Below are 17,477 nucleotides of genomic sequence, written 5' to 3'. Positions count from 1 at the left end.
TACCGGTTCGGTCACTCACTCGAACCTGGTTGAACCCGACCAACACTCTTCTCTCGCTCAAACACGGTCGAACCGGACCAACCCTCTTCTCTCGCTCGAACCCTAGCCTTGCTCTCCCCTCTCCCTCTCTGTGCGGCTCTCCAACGATGGCGACGGTGACTCCCGGCGGCGATGACGTTGCGGGCGGCTACGGAGACCTCCCCGGCCTCGGGGTAGATGACCACGTAGGTCTGGCTGTGGACGATGGCGGCTATAGTTCGAACCACTCCTCCAGCGCTAGTTCGTAGGATGAGGATTTGGAGGAGGAGGCGACGCTGTGCATGGAGGACAGGGTGAAGATGGCAGAGATCTGGGTCGCCAACCCTAGCAGTAGCCATCACTGGACCGGTGGTGCTGGTGGCGGCATGATGTAAGTCACTGAAGAACACTGGCAAGTTGTTTCTTTCTTTTTTGGGGTTGTATCAATGGTAGAGGCTAGTTGTATCAATGGTAGAGTCACTGAAGAATCCTGAACCAGTGCTCCTGGACTCGATATTATTAGGATCATGTTCATATTAGATTCTGTGTGTTGCTCCTGTGACATTCAGAATTCATAGTAGAGGTTGTGTGTTGCTCCTCTGCAATTCAGAATTCATAGTAGAGGCTTTATATGCTTATAGTTTGACTCGTGAAGACAGCAAATGCTTATGTGCTTATCTGAATTTTTATGTCTATGTGCTTATCTGAATTTTTATGCTTATGAGTTTGCTTATCTGAATTTATATGCTTGCTTATCTGAATTTACATGCTTATGTGCTTATCTGAATTTTTATGTCTGAACTGTAGTTTGAATGATGATGTTTGGGAACTTCGGATTCACTTTGATTCCCAACCAAATATTGATATGAAGCTATGTAGCTCAGATGTTACATTTCTGAACCTGTATGCAGTGTTGCAAACACAAGGTTTTTATTTGTCAGATGAGTTATACCACATGAGGAATTTAGGAATAGGAGAGGAGAGAGAGCAGGGCTTAGATTTGATTGACACAAACATCAAATTACAGGAACTAAAAAAGGAATATAAGCACAGTTTAGTTCTCAACTTGCTAGTGAGGGCAACAACAACTTATTTAGCAGCAAGTGCAGCAACTGAAGAGAGAACAAATTTAAGTAATATCATTTCTGTCAGTCATAGAGAGGATAAAATTAGCAGCAATAGTTTATGAACCACATGTTCTTTATGATCTTAGTGAGCTTGCATTTCTTGCTGTTGATCCAGAAGGTGTAGTTTTCCATAGCAACCCTAGTCAACCTACTGCCTTTTGCACCCAAGAGAGCATAAACTTTAGAAAGGACAATCTTAATGTTATAATGGAGGAAGAGCCATTGTTTGAACAGTCACATAATAGTAGTGATGAAACTGAGGATGCATATGATAGTGATAACAATTCAGATAACAGCTCACAATTAGGAGAGGAGGAAGAAGATGTAGATCAATCTGAAGATTCAGATGAAAATTCAGATGAGGAACTATTACATTATGAGGGTGACACTGATGTTGAGGATTTGTTTGAGCAGGAAGATGAGGATGTTTTTGCAAGAGAAGAGCCTCCAATGCAAAAACCTACAAAAAGGAGGAAGAAACTTGAAGTTAGGAAATGCCCCACTACTAGGTCACATTGTAGTGTGTTAAAGGAGGTGATACCTGATTTTATTCCTTCAGCAGATGAAGAAGATGATTGGTTGTTGTTTGAGGATGAAGTTGATGGACATGAGCCACCCTCATTTGTGCTACCTAAAGGGAGGAAGAGTAGGGCAAAGAAAAGGAAACCAAGGATGTGGTACAATGACAAACTTGAGCATCCACATCAGCAATTATGTCTGTACATGTGCATTAGGATCAACATCAATTCAGAGAAGCTTTGTTGAGCTTGCACATCACACAGGCCAGAGACTTTAGGTATCACAGAAACTCAGACCAAAGGATCATTGCTTGTTGTAAGCAAGATCATTGCCAGTTTTGCATTGTTGCTGCAGTTAACAAAGGGGAGAAGACCTTTGCTATTAAGAAAATGAGACTGGAGCACACTTGCCCTACCAACACACAGAAATCAAGGATTAGTGCAAAGTGGCTTGCAAAGACCTATGAGTCATTGTTCAGGTCTGATCCCAGCACTAGCATAAACACTTTGATGGATAACTGTAGGGAGAATTATGGTGTTGATGTGGGAAGGCACATGGCCTATAGGGCCAAAACCTTGCTGTAGAAGCTGTGCTAGGAGAGCACAAGAAGCAGTATCCTAGACTTAGGGATTATGCTTAGACCATCATGGATACAAACCCTGGTAGTAGAGTTGTAGTCACAACAGTTACTTCTAAACCTACTACAAAAACACCACATCCAGCACCAAGGTTTCATGCTATGTTCTTCTGCATCAATGGAGCAAGGGAGGGATTTCTGAATGGATGCAGACCATTCATTGGTTAGTCATTCTTTTATTGTGCATCAATAATTTTAATTGTTTAGCAATGCTTTATAGACTTAAATTGTTCTTTACTTTCCATCAACATGTGTTGATGGATGCTTCATTAAGCTAACAACTGGTGCTCAAATCCTTGCTGCCACTGGAAGAGATGGCAATAACAATATTTTCCCACTTGCATTTGCTATAGTTCGACAAGAGGACACAGATAATTGGTGTTGGTTTTTGCACCAATTGAAGATATGTTTAGGAGGTGAAATTGGGAAATTTGGTCCTGATACTATCATGCCTGATAGACAGAAGGTATGTGCTTTGCAACTGAATCAAATTTAGCATTTCTATTAAGTTCTGTATTTGTAGTTGTATCGTACCTAAGTTTAGGATGCTATGTGATCAGTGGCTGCTAAATGCAGTAAATCAAGTATTCCCAAACTGCCATCAAAGATTTTGCCTTGGACACCTCTATGCAAATTTCCAGAATGCTGGTTTTAGGGGGGAAGATCTTAAGAAATGCATGGATAATGCCAGCTATGCTTACAACCAACACAAGTTTAACATTGCCATGAATGATCTAAAAAATGAGAGTCAGGAAGCTTGGAAGTGGTTGAGTGGAATATCTAAGCACACATGGGCTAGGCATGCTTTTGACACTAACTGCAAGATAGACTTGGTTGTTAACAACCTGTCTGAGGTGTTCAACAATTATATCCTAGATTTTAGGAAAAAACCTATTAGGACTATGATTGATGGTATTAAGGACAAGTAGATGGTGAGGTGGCATAGGAATAGAGAGAAAGGAAAGGCAGCTTTGTGGGAGATTACACCACATTATGCTGAGAAGCTAGAGGTGGAAAAGGAAAGGGCTAGATACTGCAAACCTATCCAAGTTGGTGTTAATCTATGGCAAGTTAGTAGTGGGAAGCAAACACATGTTGTAAACTTGGAACTGCATACATGTGGCTGCACAAAGTGGGACCTGTCTGGCATACCTTGAAACCATGCAATATCAGCAATTAACAAGGCAAAAAGATTTCCACAGGAATATGTGTCCAAATTCTTTAAAAAACCTTCTACCTTGCTTCTTATGAGCCAATGATATATCATGTTCCTCGAGAACATGATTGGACAAGGACAAGTGGACCATACATAGAGCCACCCACATTTCATGTGAAGAGGGGAAGAAAGAAAGAGAAGAGAATAAAGGGAAAATTTGAGGTTCCAAAACCAAAGGACAGTTCAAGAATGGCCACTATAACATGCAACAACTGTGGGCTCCAAGGCCACAGATACACCAACTGCAGACAACAGTTGAGAGCAGAGTTGGCTCTAAGGAAAAACAAGCATGTGGTAAACCATTTTCTCATAATGTGCTTTCCAACTATTGTCCTTTTGTGTTTATTTGCTTTGCAACTATTATGTTCATGTGTTCAATCCATTATTACAGGCTAGAACTAGAACATCACAGCCTCCATCTGCAAGACCAAGGAGGGAAGCAAGATCACAGCCTCCCCCTGCAAGATCTACCATAAGATCAACAAGTAGTGCCAGTGTTCATAGGCCTTTCACTACCCCAAGATTTGCTGCTGGAGGTTCATCATCTGTTGATGCAGGTTCACCATCCGCTCCTGCCCCAAGATTTGCTGCTAGAGCTTCATCATCAGCTCCTGGAGGTTCATCAGTTGCCCTACACCAAGAAACCATTCTGGGTGGATGGCATTTTTTACTGCCAGTGGTAACCATGACTAATGATGTGTATTCAGAGTATTTTCTGGTTGTATGATCAGTACTAAGTGATGTGTGATAAGAGATAAGTACTAAGTTCTATGATGTGTATTAAGTGAATTTGCTGGTTGTATGATCTAGGCCTGGGCATAAAAACCGACAAACCGAAGACCGAACCGATACCGAAACCAAAAAAACCGAATTTTCGGTTTTTGTTGCTGCTACAGTAAAATTCGGTTTTTGAGTATACTAACCGAATTTAATTCGGACTATTCGGTTTTATACCGATAACCGAAACACAAATCGAAGTACGTGTTCGAACATGCAAAATCCCATCGCGCATGTCATGCTTGTGGCCGCATGTGTGAGTTAGCGACGGCCGTGTACCTCTCCTGGGCCTTTCACCTACACGATGCAATTAACTAAGGCCCACACTTGGCAGAATAGTACTCTCAGGTAGCTACGTACGTCACTTCCCTTGGATTTATCCAACCTCGGCTAGCTATAGAGGATGCGAAAATGAGCTTGGCTACTTAAGAAGACAGAGTACAATATGTACAACGCACACAAAAGTTAGCTCACGGCCAGGAAACACTTAACTAGTGTGGTTTTGAGCTTATTGTTTCTACTGTAAAAATAAGGTTTTTGTACGTTGTCCCTAGTTCGGTTAATACTAAAAACCGAAACAAAAAATTGGTTAACCGAACTTTCGGTTAGTTGATTTTTTGTGTCTATTTCGGTTTTTTACTTTCACTAACCGAATTCATTAAAAAACCGAACAATAGAAACTGAATTTTCGGTTTCTACCGAATGCCCAGGCCTAGTATGATCAGTACTAAGTGATGTGTCCTATGTGTTTTGGGTTCAAAAATAAGAATGCCTCACATCTATTTATGTGTTCTTGGTGAGCTGATGATCAGGTTATATGATGTGTGATGTGATGGTCATGGTTCTGATCTATTTATGTGTTCATCATCTTTTTATAGAAACAGGTTAGGAAATTAAGAGCTCTCTTTAGTTAGGAAATTAATAGCTAGCAGATTTCACATAGCACAACAAATGGTCATGGTTCTTATTGCTCAAATGGTGTTATATCTGCTCTCTGATATGCTTTATGGTCATGGTTCTTATTGCTCTCTGATGGTCATGGTTCTTAAGATATACCCATCTATCAATGTGTGACATCCCCGGATTTGTGCTACAGTAACCCCTGTAGTCAAGCGACAGTAATCCACGCTAATGAAGCCATGTCATCATAAATTCTATCATTGATCTCGTGTTAGTCGAAAACCAAGTCGAATTCGAAATTTAAAATTAAAATCGAACGAGAAACGTTTTGTGGTGTTAAGTAAAAATGTCGGGAGAGTTATTGAAATTCCCTAATAGGTTATAAAAATGAATCGGACATTTTTAATGGTACTAAAAGTCCTATATAGTTAGAACAGAAATATATATATATATATATATATATATAAGAAAATGATAATAATAGAATGTCAGAAAGTAAAGGAAAGAAAAACAAATGATAAAAAAAAACAACCGAGCCCGTAGACGACTTGGTCAAAGTGGCCCAGCCAGCCAGGCCACCAGCCCACCGTGCCAAACCCTAGCGAGCGCGCTCCCCTCGCTCTCCCCCCCCCCCCCCGCTCTCCCGTTTCCCCCTCCGCCGCCAGGGGCTCCCTTCCCCCGATCCCCACACCAACCCCCACGAGAGGCGGGGCCCCTCCCCACCTAATCCCGCTCGCCTGGCCCCCTCCCACCGATCTCTCCTCTCTCTCTCGGCAGCACCCACCCCACCGACAGCCTATCTCTCCCTCCCGTCTCACCTACCACCGAACCCCACGCCCAAGCCTCCCATCGGTCCCTCCTCTCCCCTGGAGACCGAGAGACCCCAGGAACCCCACGCCCGAGCCTCCCATCGCTGTCCCAGATCGAGGCTCCCATCTCCCGCAGCTCTCGGATCCCCCTCGTCGGCCCCTCTCCCCACCGCGGCACCACCTCCACCCTGCAAGCTCCGGCGACCCGACCCTCTCCTACACACGTCGGCTCCCTCCCGAGCCTCAGCCCCAGGAGCCCCGTCCACCACCCCTCCGGATCCGTCGGCCGAGGCCCTCTCCATCTCGCCGGCCGGAGCCCTCTCGGCGGCTCCATCCCGAGGCCCTTCCTCACCGGGGCCCATCTCGGTACGACCTCGCCGGCTCCGTCATCGCCGTCATCACCGCCGTCACCTCCACCTTCCCGCGAACTCCGGCTTCACCGGGCCGTCTCATCAATGTTGGTGAGCCCCTCCTCGGGCTCCTCCCACCATCTCCTTCCTTGCGTCATTCCGGTTCCGTTCCGGCAAACGGCGTACCGATCCGACGCCGTTAGGTTTGTTGAAAATATGCCCTAGAGGCAATAATAAAATGGTTATTATCATATTTCCTTGTTCATGATAATCGTCTATCGTTCATGCTATAATTGTATTAACAGGAAATAGTAATACATGTGTGAATGAATAGATCACAATGTGTCCCTAGCAAGCCTCTAGTTAGCTGGCTCGTTAGTCAATAGATGATCATGATTTCCTGATCATGGACATTGGATGTCATTGATAACGGGAACACATCATTGGGAGAATGATGTGGTGGACAAGACCCAATCGTAAGCCTAGCACTAGATCGTATTGTTCGTATGCTAATGCTTTTCTAATGTCAAGTATCTTTTCCTTCGACCGTGAGATTGTGCAACTCCCGGATACCGTAGGAGTGCTTTGGGTGTATCAAACGTCACAACGTAACTGGGTGACTATAAAGGTGCACTACGGGTACCTCCGAAAGTGTCTGTTGGGTTGGCACGAATCGAGATCGGGATTTGTCACTCCGTGTGACGGAGAGGTATCTCTGGGCCCACTCGGTAGAACATCATCATGAGCTCAATGTGACTAAGGAGTTAGTCACACGATGACGTGCTACGGAACGAGTAAAGAGACTTACCAGTAACGAGATTGAACAAGGTATAGGTATACCGACGATCGAATCTCGGGCAAGTTCTATACCGACAGACAAAGGGAATCGTATACGGGATTGATTGAATCCTTGACATCGTGGTTCATACGATGAGATCATCGTGGAGCTAGTGGGAGCCACCATGGGTATCCAGACCCCGCTGATGGTTATTGGCCAGAGAGGTGTCTCGGTCATGTCTGCCTGTCTCCCGAACCCGTAGGGTCTACACACTTAAGGTTCGATGACGCTAGGGTTATAGGGAATTGTTATACGATATTACCGAAAGTTGTTCGGAGTCCCGGATGAGATCCAGGACGTCACGAGGAGCTCCGGAATGGTCCGGAGGTAAAGATTGATATATAGGACGGATGGTTTCGGAGACCGGAAGTGTTTCGGGCATCACCGGTAACGTACCGGGACCACCGGGACCACCGGAGGTGGTCCCGGGGGACCACCGAAGGGGGGCTGCGACCCCAAGAGGTAAGATGGGCTAAGTGGGGGTGGGAACCAGCCCCTAGTTGGGCTGGTGCGCCTCCCCACTCAGCCCATGGCGCAGGGGAAAGGAAAAGAGGGGGGGAACCCTAACTCAGGTGGGCCTTAGGCCCACCAGAGGGGTGCGCCACCCCTCCCCCTTGCCCTGGCCGCCACCCCTTCCCCATCTGAGGGCTGCCGCACCCCTTAGGGGTGGGAACCCTAAGGGCTGCGCCCCCTCCCTCTCCCCCTATAAATAGATGAGGTTCGGGGCTGTTTGAGACACGGTTTAATCTCTCTCTCTCTCGCAGCCCTGCTCCTCTCCCTCCTCCTCGCTGCCGGCGCTTGGCAAAGCCTTGCCGGGAGACCTCGTCTCTCCACCAACACCACGCCGTCGTGTTGCTGGTCTTCTTCCCCAACCTCTCCCTCCTCCTTGCTGGATCAAGGTGCGGGAGACGTCACCGGGTTGCACGTGTGTTGAACGCGGAGGTGCCGTTGTTCGGCACTAGATCGGAATCGCTGCGAGTACGACTCCATCAACCGCGTTCTAGCAAACGCTTCCGCTTAGCGATCTTCAAAGGTATGAAGATGCTCTTACCCCTCTCTCGTTGCTAGTCTCTCCATAGGAAGATCTGAATAAGCGTAGGAAAATTTTGAATTTATGCTACGTTACCCAACAGTGGCATCCGAGCCAGGTTTTCTATGCGTAGATTCTATGCACGAGTAGAACACAAAAGTTGTGGGCGATGGTTTGTCAATTTGCTTGCCGTTACTAGTCTTATTCTTTTCCGGCGGTATTGTGGGATGAAGCGGCCCGGACCGACCTAACACGTACGCTTACATGAGACTGGTTCCACCGACAGACATGCACATCGTGCATAAAGGTGGCTAGCGGGTGTCTGTCTCTCCTACTCTAGTCGGATTAGATTTGATGAAAAGGGTCCTTATGAAGGGTAAATAGCTTTGGCATATCATCATTGTGGCTGTCACGTAGGTAAGAAGGCGTTCTTGCTAGAAACCCAAATCAGCCACGTAAAACTTGCAACAACAATTAGAGGACGTCTAACTTGTTTTTGCAGGGTTTGACATGTGATGTGATATGGCCAAAGTTGTGATGTTGCATGTATGATGTATGAGATGATCATGTTATTGTAATAGGTTTCACGACTTGCATGTCGATGAGTATGACAACCGGCAGGAGCCATAGGAGTTGTCTTAATTTATTGTATGAGATGCAACGCCATGTGCTTGCTACTTTTACTTCATTGCTGACGGTTAGCCATAGTAGTAGTGATAGTAGTAGTTGGCGTGACGACTTCACGGAGACACGATGATGGAGATCATGATGATGGAGATCATGGTGTCACGCCGGTGACGATGATGATCATGCGATGCCTGAAGATGGAGATCGAATGAGCAAAGATGATAATGGCCATATCATGTCACTATATGATTGCATTGTGATGTTTATCATGTTTTACATCTTATTGCTTAAAACGACGGTAGCATAATAAGATGATCCCTCCTAAAATTTCGAGAACGTATTCCCCTAAGTGTGCACCGTTGTGAAGGTTCGTTGTCTCGAAGCACCACGTGATGATCGGGTGTGATAGATTCTAACGTTCGCATACAACGGGTGTAAGCCAGATTTACACACGCAAAACACCTAGGTTGACTCGACGAGCTTAGCATGTACAGACATGACCTTGAATACAAGAGACCGAAAGGTCGAACATGAGTCGTATGGTTGAATACGATCAGCATGAGTTGCTCACCATGGTGACTAGTCCGTCTCACGTGATGATCGGACACGGGTTAGTCAACATGGATCATGTAACACTTAGATGACTAGAGGGATGTCGATTTAAGTGGGAGTTCATACTTAATTTGATTAAATGAACTTAATTGTCATGAACTTAGTCTAAAAGTTGTCTTTATAAATATTGTAGATGTCCAACGTCAACCTCAACTTCAACGCATTCCTAGAGAAAAACAAGCTGAAAGATGATGGTAGCAACTATGCGGACTGGGTTCGCAACCTGAAGCTCATCCTTGAAGCAGCTAAAAAGGCTTATGTCCTTAATGCGCTGCTAGGTGACCCTCCCGCTCCCGCAGCAGCGCAGGACGTTCTAAACGTCTGGCAAGCGCGAAGTGATGACTACTCTCTGGTCAGGTGTGGCATGTTATACAGTCTAGAAACGGGGCTCCAAAGACGTTTTGAGCAACACGGGGCATATGAGATGTTCCAAGAGCTGAAGCTAGTTTTTCAAGCTCATGCCCGTGTCGAGAGATATGAGATCTCCGACAAGTTCTTCAGCTGTAAGATGGAGGAGAACAGTTCTGTCAGTGAGCACATACTCAAAATGTCTGGGTTACACGGTCGTCTGACTTCACTTGGAGTCGAACTTCCGGATGATGCTATCATTGACAGAATCCTCCAGTCTCTCCCACCAAGCTACAAAGGCTTTGTGCTTAACTACAACATGCAAGGGATGGAGAAAACCATTGCCGAGTTGTACTCGATGCTCAAGTCTGCAGAAGTAGAAATCAAGAAGGAGCATCAAGTGTTGATGGTCAACAAGACCACTAGTTTCAAGAAAGGCAGGGGTAAGAAGAACTTCAAGAAAGACGGCAAAGCTGTTGCCGCGCCCGGTAAACCAGATGCCGGGAAGAAGAAAAAGAACGGACCCAAGCCTGAGACTGAGTGCTTCTACTGCAAGGGAAGAGGTCACTGGAAGCGCAACTGCCCCAAATACTTAGCGGACAAGAAGGCCGGCAACGTTAAAGGTATATGTGATATACATGTTATTGATGTGTACCTTACCAGCGCTCGTAGTAGCTCCTGGGTATTTGATACCGGTGCTGTTGCTCACATTTGCAACTCAAAGCAGGAACTGCGGAATAAGCGGAGACTGGCCAAGGACGAGGTGACGATGCGCGTCGGGAATGGTTCAAAGGTCGATGTGATCGCCGTCGGCACGCTACCTCTACATCTACCATCGGGATTAGTTTTAAACCTTAATAATTGTTATTTAGTACCAGCTTTAAGCATGAACATTGTATCAGGGTCTTGCTTAATGCGAGACGGCTACTCATTTAAGTCAGAGAATAATGGTTGTTCTATTTATATGAGTGATATGTTTTATGGTCATGCTCCGCTGGTGAATGGTTTATTCTTGATGAATCTCGATCGTGATGTTACACATATCCATAGTGTGAGTACCAAAAGATGCAAAGTTGATAATGATAGTCCCACATACTTGTGGCACTGCCGCCTTGGTCATATCGGCGTTAAGCGCATGAAGAAGCTCCATACTGATGGACTGCTAGAGTCTCTTGACTTTGAATCATTTGACACATGCGAACCGTGCCTCATGGGCAAGATGACTAAGACTCCATTCTCAGGAATAATGGAGAGAGCCTCCGACTTATTGGAAATAATACATACTGATGTGTGTGGTCCAATGAACGTTGAAGCTCGCGGTGGTTATCGTTATGTTCTCACTCTCACCGATGATTTGAGTAGGTATGGGTATATCTACTTGATGAAGCACAAATCTGAGACGTTTGAAAAGTTCAAGGAATTTCAGAGTGAGGTTGAGAATCAACGTGACAGAAAAATTAAATGTCTACGATCTGATCGTGGAGGAGAATATTTGAGTCATGAATTTGGCACACACCTAAGAAAGTGTGGAATCGTTTCACAACTAACGCCGCCTGGCACACCGCAACGCAACGGAGTGTCTGAACGTCGTAATCGCACCTTATTAGATATGGTACGATCTATGATGTCTCTCACCGACTTACCGCTATCATTTTGGGGATACGCATTAGAAACTGCAGCATTCACTTTAAATAGGGCACCGTCTAAATCCGTTGAGACGACACCGTATGAACTGTGGTTTGGCAAGAAACCTAAGTTGTCATTTCTTAAAGTTTGGGGCTGCGATGCTTATGTGAAGAAACTTCAACCAGAAAAGCTCGAACCCAAAGCGGAGAAATGCGTATTCATAGGATACCCTAAGGAAACTATTGCGTATACCTTCTATCTTAGATCCGAAGGTAAAACCTTTGTTGCCAAGAACGGATCCTTTCTAGAGAAAGAGTTTCTCTCGAAAGAAGTAAGTGGGAGGAAGGTAGAACTTGATGAGGTAATTACACCCCCTCTCGAACAGGAAAGTAGCGCAGCGCAAGAAGTTGTTCCTGTGGTGCCTACACCGACTGAAGAGGAAGTTAATGATGATGATCATGAAGCTTCGGATCAAGTTACTACTGAACCACGAAGGTCCACAAGGGTACGCTCCACACCAGAGTGGTACGGTAACCCAGTGATGGAAATCATGTTGTTAGACAACGGTGAACCTTCGAACTATGAAGAAGCGATGGCGGGCCCGGATTCCAACAAATGGCTTGAGGCCATGAAATCCGAGATAGGATCCATGTATGAGAACAAAGTATGGACTTTGGTGGACTTGCCCGATGAACGGCGAGCCATAGAAAATAAATGGATCTTCAAGAAGAAGACTGATGCAAACGGTAATGTAACAGTTTACAAAGCTCGACTTGTCGCAAAGGGTTTTCGACAAATTCAAGGAGTTGACTACGAAGAGACTTTCTCTCCCGTAGCGAAGCTGAAATCAGTCCGAATCATGTTAGCAATTGCCGCCTTTTATGATTATGAAATTTGGCAAATGGACGTCAAAACAGCGTTCCTTAATGGGAATCTTAAGGAAGAGTTGTATATGATGCAACCAGAAGGTTTTGTCGATCCTAAAGGTGCTAACAAAGTATGCAAGCTCCAGCGCTCCATCTATGGGCTGGTGCAAGCATCTCGGAGTTGGAACATTCGCTTTAATGAGGTGATTAAAGCGTTTGGGTTCATACAGGTTTACGGAGAAGCCTGTCTGTACAAGAAAGTGAGTGGGAGCTCTGTAGCTTTCCTCGTACTATATGTGGATGACATATTATTGATGGGGAATGATATAGAGATGTTGGAGAGCATAAAGGCCTACTTGAACAAGAGTTTTTCAATGAAGGACCTTGGAGAAGCTGCATACATATTAGGCATCAAGATCTATAGAGATAGATCGAGACGCCTCATAGGTCTTTCACAAAGTACATACCTTGACAAGATATTGATTAAATTCAATATGGAAAACTCAAAGAAAGGGTTCTTGCCAGTTTTGCAAGGTATGAGATTGAGTAAGACTCAGTCGCCGACCACGGCAGCAGATAGAGAGAAGATGAGTTCTGTCCCCTACGCTTCAGCCGTGGGCTCTCTAATGTATGCCATGTTGTGTACCAGACCTGATATAAACCTTGCGATAAGCTTGGTAGGGAGGTACCAAAGTAATCCCGGTGCGGAACACTGGACAGCGGTCAAGAATATCCTTAAGTACCTGAAAAGGACTAAGGAAATGTTTCTCGTTTATGGAGGTGACGAAGAGCTCGTCGTAAAGGGTTACGTCGATGCTGGCTTCGACACAGATCCGGATGACTCTAAGTCACAAACCGGATACGTATATGTGTTGAATGGTGGGGCAGTGAGCTGGTGCAGCAGCAAGCAAGAAGTCGTGGCAGCATCTACATGTGAAGCGGAGTACATAGCTGCTTCAGAAGCGGCTCATGAAGGAATTTGGATGAAGGAGCTCATCACCGACCTTGGATTGGTTCCAAGCGCGTCGGGTCCTATGACACTCTTCTGTGATAACACTGGAGCCATTGCCATAGCCAAAGAGCCCAGGCTTCACCGGAAGACGAAGCACATCAAGCGCCGCTACAACTCCATCCAGGACCAAGTCCAAACTGGAGTGATAGATATTTGTAAAGTACACACGGATCTGAATATTGCAGACCCGTTGACTAAACCTCTTCCACGAGCAAAACATGATCAGCACCATAATGCTATGGGTGTTCGATACATCACAATGTAACTAGATTATTGTCTCTAGTGCAAGTGGGAGACTATTGGAAATATGCCCTAGAGGCAATAATAAAATGGTTATTATCATATTTCCTTTTTCATGATAATCGTCTATCGTTCATGCTATAATTGTATTAACAGGAAACAGTAATACATGTGTGAATGAATAGATCACAATGTGTCCCTAGCAAGCCTCTAGTTAGCTGGCTCGTTAGTCAATAGATGATCATGATTTCCTGATCATGGACATTGGATGTCATTGATAACGGGATCACATCATTGGGAGAATGATGTGGTGGACAAGACCCAATCGTAAGCCTAGCACTAGATCGTATTGTTCGTATGCTAATGCTTTTCTAATGTCAAGTATCTTTTCCTTCGACCGTGAGATTGTGCAACTCCCGGATACCGTAGGAGTGCTTTGGGTGTATCAAACGTCACAACGTAACTGGGTGACTATAAAGGTGCACTACGGGTACCTCCGAAAGTGTCTGTTGGGTTGGCACGAATCGAGATCGGGATTTGTCACTCCGTGTGACGGAGAGGTATCTCTGGGCCCACTCGGTAGAACATCATCATGAGCTCAATGTGACTAAGGAGTTAGTCACACGATGACGTGCTACGGAACGAGTAAAGAGACTTACCAGTAACGAGATTGAACAAGGTATAGGTATACCGACGATCGAATCTCGGGCAAGTTCTATACCGACAGACAAAGGGAATCGTATACGGGATTGATTGAATCCTTGACATCGTGGTTCATCCGATGAGATCATCATGGAGCTAGTGGGAGCCACCATGGGTATCCAGACCCCACTGATGGTTATTGGCCAGAGAGGTGTCTCGGTCATGTCTGCCTATCTCCCGAACCCATAGGGTCTACACACTTAAGGTTCGATGACGCTAGGGTTATAGGGAATTGTTATACGAGATTACCGAAAGTTGTTCGGAGTCCCGGATGAGATCCAGGACGTCACGAGGAGCTCCGGAATGGTCCGGAGGTAAAGATTGATATATAGGACGGATGGTTTCGGAGACCGGAAGTGTTTCGGGCATCACCGGTAACGTACCGGGACCACCGGAGGTGGTCCCGGGGGACCACCGAAGGGGGGCTGCGACCCCAAGAGGTAAGATGGGCTAAGTGGGGGTGGGAACCAGCCCCTAGTTGGGCTGGTGCGCCTCCCCACTCAGCCCATGGCGCAGGGGAAAGGAAAAGAGGGGGGGAACCCTAACTCAGGTGGGCCTTAGGCCCACCAGAGGGGTGCGCCACCCCTCCCCCTTGCCCTAGCCGCCACCCCTTCCCCATCTGAGGGCTGCCGCACCCCTTAGGGATGGGAACCCTAAGGGCTGCGCCCCCTCCCTCTCCCCCTATATATAGATGAGGTTCGGGGCTGTTTGAGACACGGTTTAATCTCTCTCTCTCTCGCAGCCCTGCTCCTCTCCCTCCTCCTCGCTGCCGGCGCTTGGCAAAGCCTTGCCGGGAGACCTCGTCTCTCCACCAACACCACGCCGTCGTGTTGCTGGTCTTCTTCCCCAACCTCTCCCTCCTCCTTGCTGGATCAAGGTGCGGGAGACGTCACCGGGCTGCACGTGTGTTGAACGCGGAGGTGCCGTTGTTCGGCACTAGATCGGAATCGCTGCGAGTACGACTCCATCAACCGCGTTCTAGCAAACGCTTCCGCTTAGCGATCTTCAAAGGTATGAAGATGCTCTTACCCCTCTCTCGTTGCTGGTCTCTCCATAGGAAGATCTGAATAAGCGTAGGAAAATTTTGAATTTATGCTACGTTACCCAACAAGGTTCGCATAGGTGATGGTGGTGATGTATATCTCTTTGTTGAGTTCTGTGTTAAGCAAAGAGGTGGGAGTTGGGAGATGACTTGAAAGAAAAGAAATAAAAATAAACGATGTATTTGCGTATGTATGTATGTATAAATGTCGTACGTATTTGGTATGTATGAGATGCACGATGTATGTATTTATGTATGTAGGTATATGGAGAATACGTTAATTGGATGAATAGGTATTTGTAGGTAAAATGTGTATGTGGCCTAAAGTCACTTACCGGTGGGGCCAACTCACCCCGCTGTCTACGACGGGGAGGCCCCACACCCTCTCTTTAAGTAAAGTAAAACTTAAATTATAAAAATAATAATAATGTTTTTATTAAATAAATAGATAGATATATCAGTTAATTAGTTAATTGGATAATTAGAATAATTAGAGTATGACGCGTGGGTCCCCCACTAATTTAATCTGATTAATTAATATTTAATTTTAATTAAAACTTGTGCCTATGACGTTCGGGACCCGTTGGTCAGTTGACCAGTCAACTGCTCATGTCAGCATGACATCATGTTGATGTCATAATAGCTTTTTCTTAAATTATTTAAATCTGTTTTTAATTCCTAATTATTGAATAAAACTTTAAAATTAATATAAAATAACCCGTAAGTCAGATCAAAATATTTTCAACATGAAAGTTGATCAGCAGAACGATATGAACCCGGATACACGGTCCATTCGTTTGTCACGCATCCCTAGCATATCAAACATGGAACTTTTCCATCATTTTCAGTATGACCGGTAGTAGCTCGAGACCCGGAAAATATCGTCAGATATTCTTCTAACCCGTCTATGACAGATGTTGCTGCGTTAGCTCATGTCTAGCTTGCATCTTGCCATGTCATGCTTTGTGTTGCACCGTTGCTATTATTTATTGTTTCTTCCCCCTCTTCTTACCGGTAGACCCCGAGACTGACACTGCTGCCTGGTACATCTACAACCCTGCCGATCAGTCCTTTGCCGCAGAGCAGCAAGGCAAGCAAACCCCCCTTGATCATTCCTATATCGCCTATGTCTTTCTTCCTACTGCTTGCATTAGTATTTTGCTACTGTTGTAGTTAGCTCCTATATCTGATGCATAGCCTATTTTTGATGAACTACTAGTTTCAGTCTTGTACTTTAAATCTGCTTAGTATAGGTGGAGCAGTCATCTCCTCTGGCCCCGTAGTCCAGTTGCCCCACTTGTTTTCAAATCTCGATCCCTGATCGACGAACCAGACCCGACACAGCACATACTATCAGGTATCGAGGGTGACACCTCGCTAAGTACTCCAGATGATATCTCTGTAGTATAGCTAGTCGGTCGTGGTTATCGAGGGTGATTCCTCTTTCACCATTCCCGATGACGCCTCTGTCGTGTAACCCGTCAAGTGTGGGACCCCCGAGGGTGATTCCTCCAAGCCCACCTTGACGCGTACATCGTTCGGAATCCAACGAGGGTGATACCTCGGATTCCCCCCGATGTTACAACCACACAGTTACTCGACCTTGTTACTGGGATCTTTGGTGATTAGTTGTAAGACGGGTGGATTCCCGTGAGACTGTGTTGATGGCCTAATTAAAATGTTAACGGATTTGGGTATTTTGATCTGGGTTGGTCGGAGACCTTTTCGCACTAACCGGCTACGCGGGAAGAATTATGGGTACTCGGCGTCGCGGTATCAGCCGAAGCTTTTCAGATGCCAGCAATGTAGCGGCGCGCGCCCGAGTGGTCCCGAGATGCGTCGCTCTTGTGATTAAGGGATGCTAGGACTGACGTCGGCCGCCCACGCCACGTGCAGGAGCGCGAAGGGGAACTGGGCCCACGAACCCTTCGTGCTTAGGAGTTAGACCGGCGGGCTGGCCTCTCTGATTAGTCTTAGGTGGGACTGCGATGTGTCGATATTCCGAGGCCGGGCAGGACCCAGAAAAGTATGCCCGGCCAGAGTGTTATCGAGCGTGACGGGACATGTGGTGCACCCCTGTAGGGATGAAAATTAACTATTCGAATAGCCGTGTCCACGGTTACAGGACGACTTGGAGTTGTGCCCCGATCTTATGCAACTACAATTGTTACTTAACTGGAA

At 45.9% G+C, this 17,477-nt stretch overlaps 1 pseudogene; it reads left to right on the top strand.

The window, feature by feature from the left end:
* The first annotated feature begins 320 nt into the window (after positions 1-320).
* On the top strand, positions 321-4,200 carry LOC123425309 (annotated as a pseudogene).
* Positions 4,201-17,477: the final 13,277 nt, after the last annotated feature.

This window comes from Hordeum vulgare, chromosome 2H (assembly GCF_904849725.1).
Source record: "Hordeum vulgare subsp. vulgare chromosome 2H, MorexV3_pseudomolecules_assembly, whole genome shotgun sequence".
Taxonomy (NCBI): Eukaryota; Viridiplantae; Streptophyta; class Magnoliopsida; order Poales; family Poaceae; genus Hordeum; species Hordeum vulgare.
The sequence above is the reverse complement of the archived record's forward strand: the minus strand, read 5'-3'. Positions and strand labels throughout refer to the sequence as shown.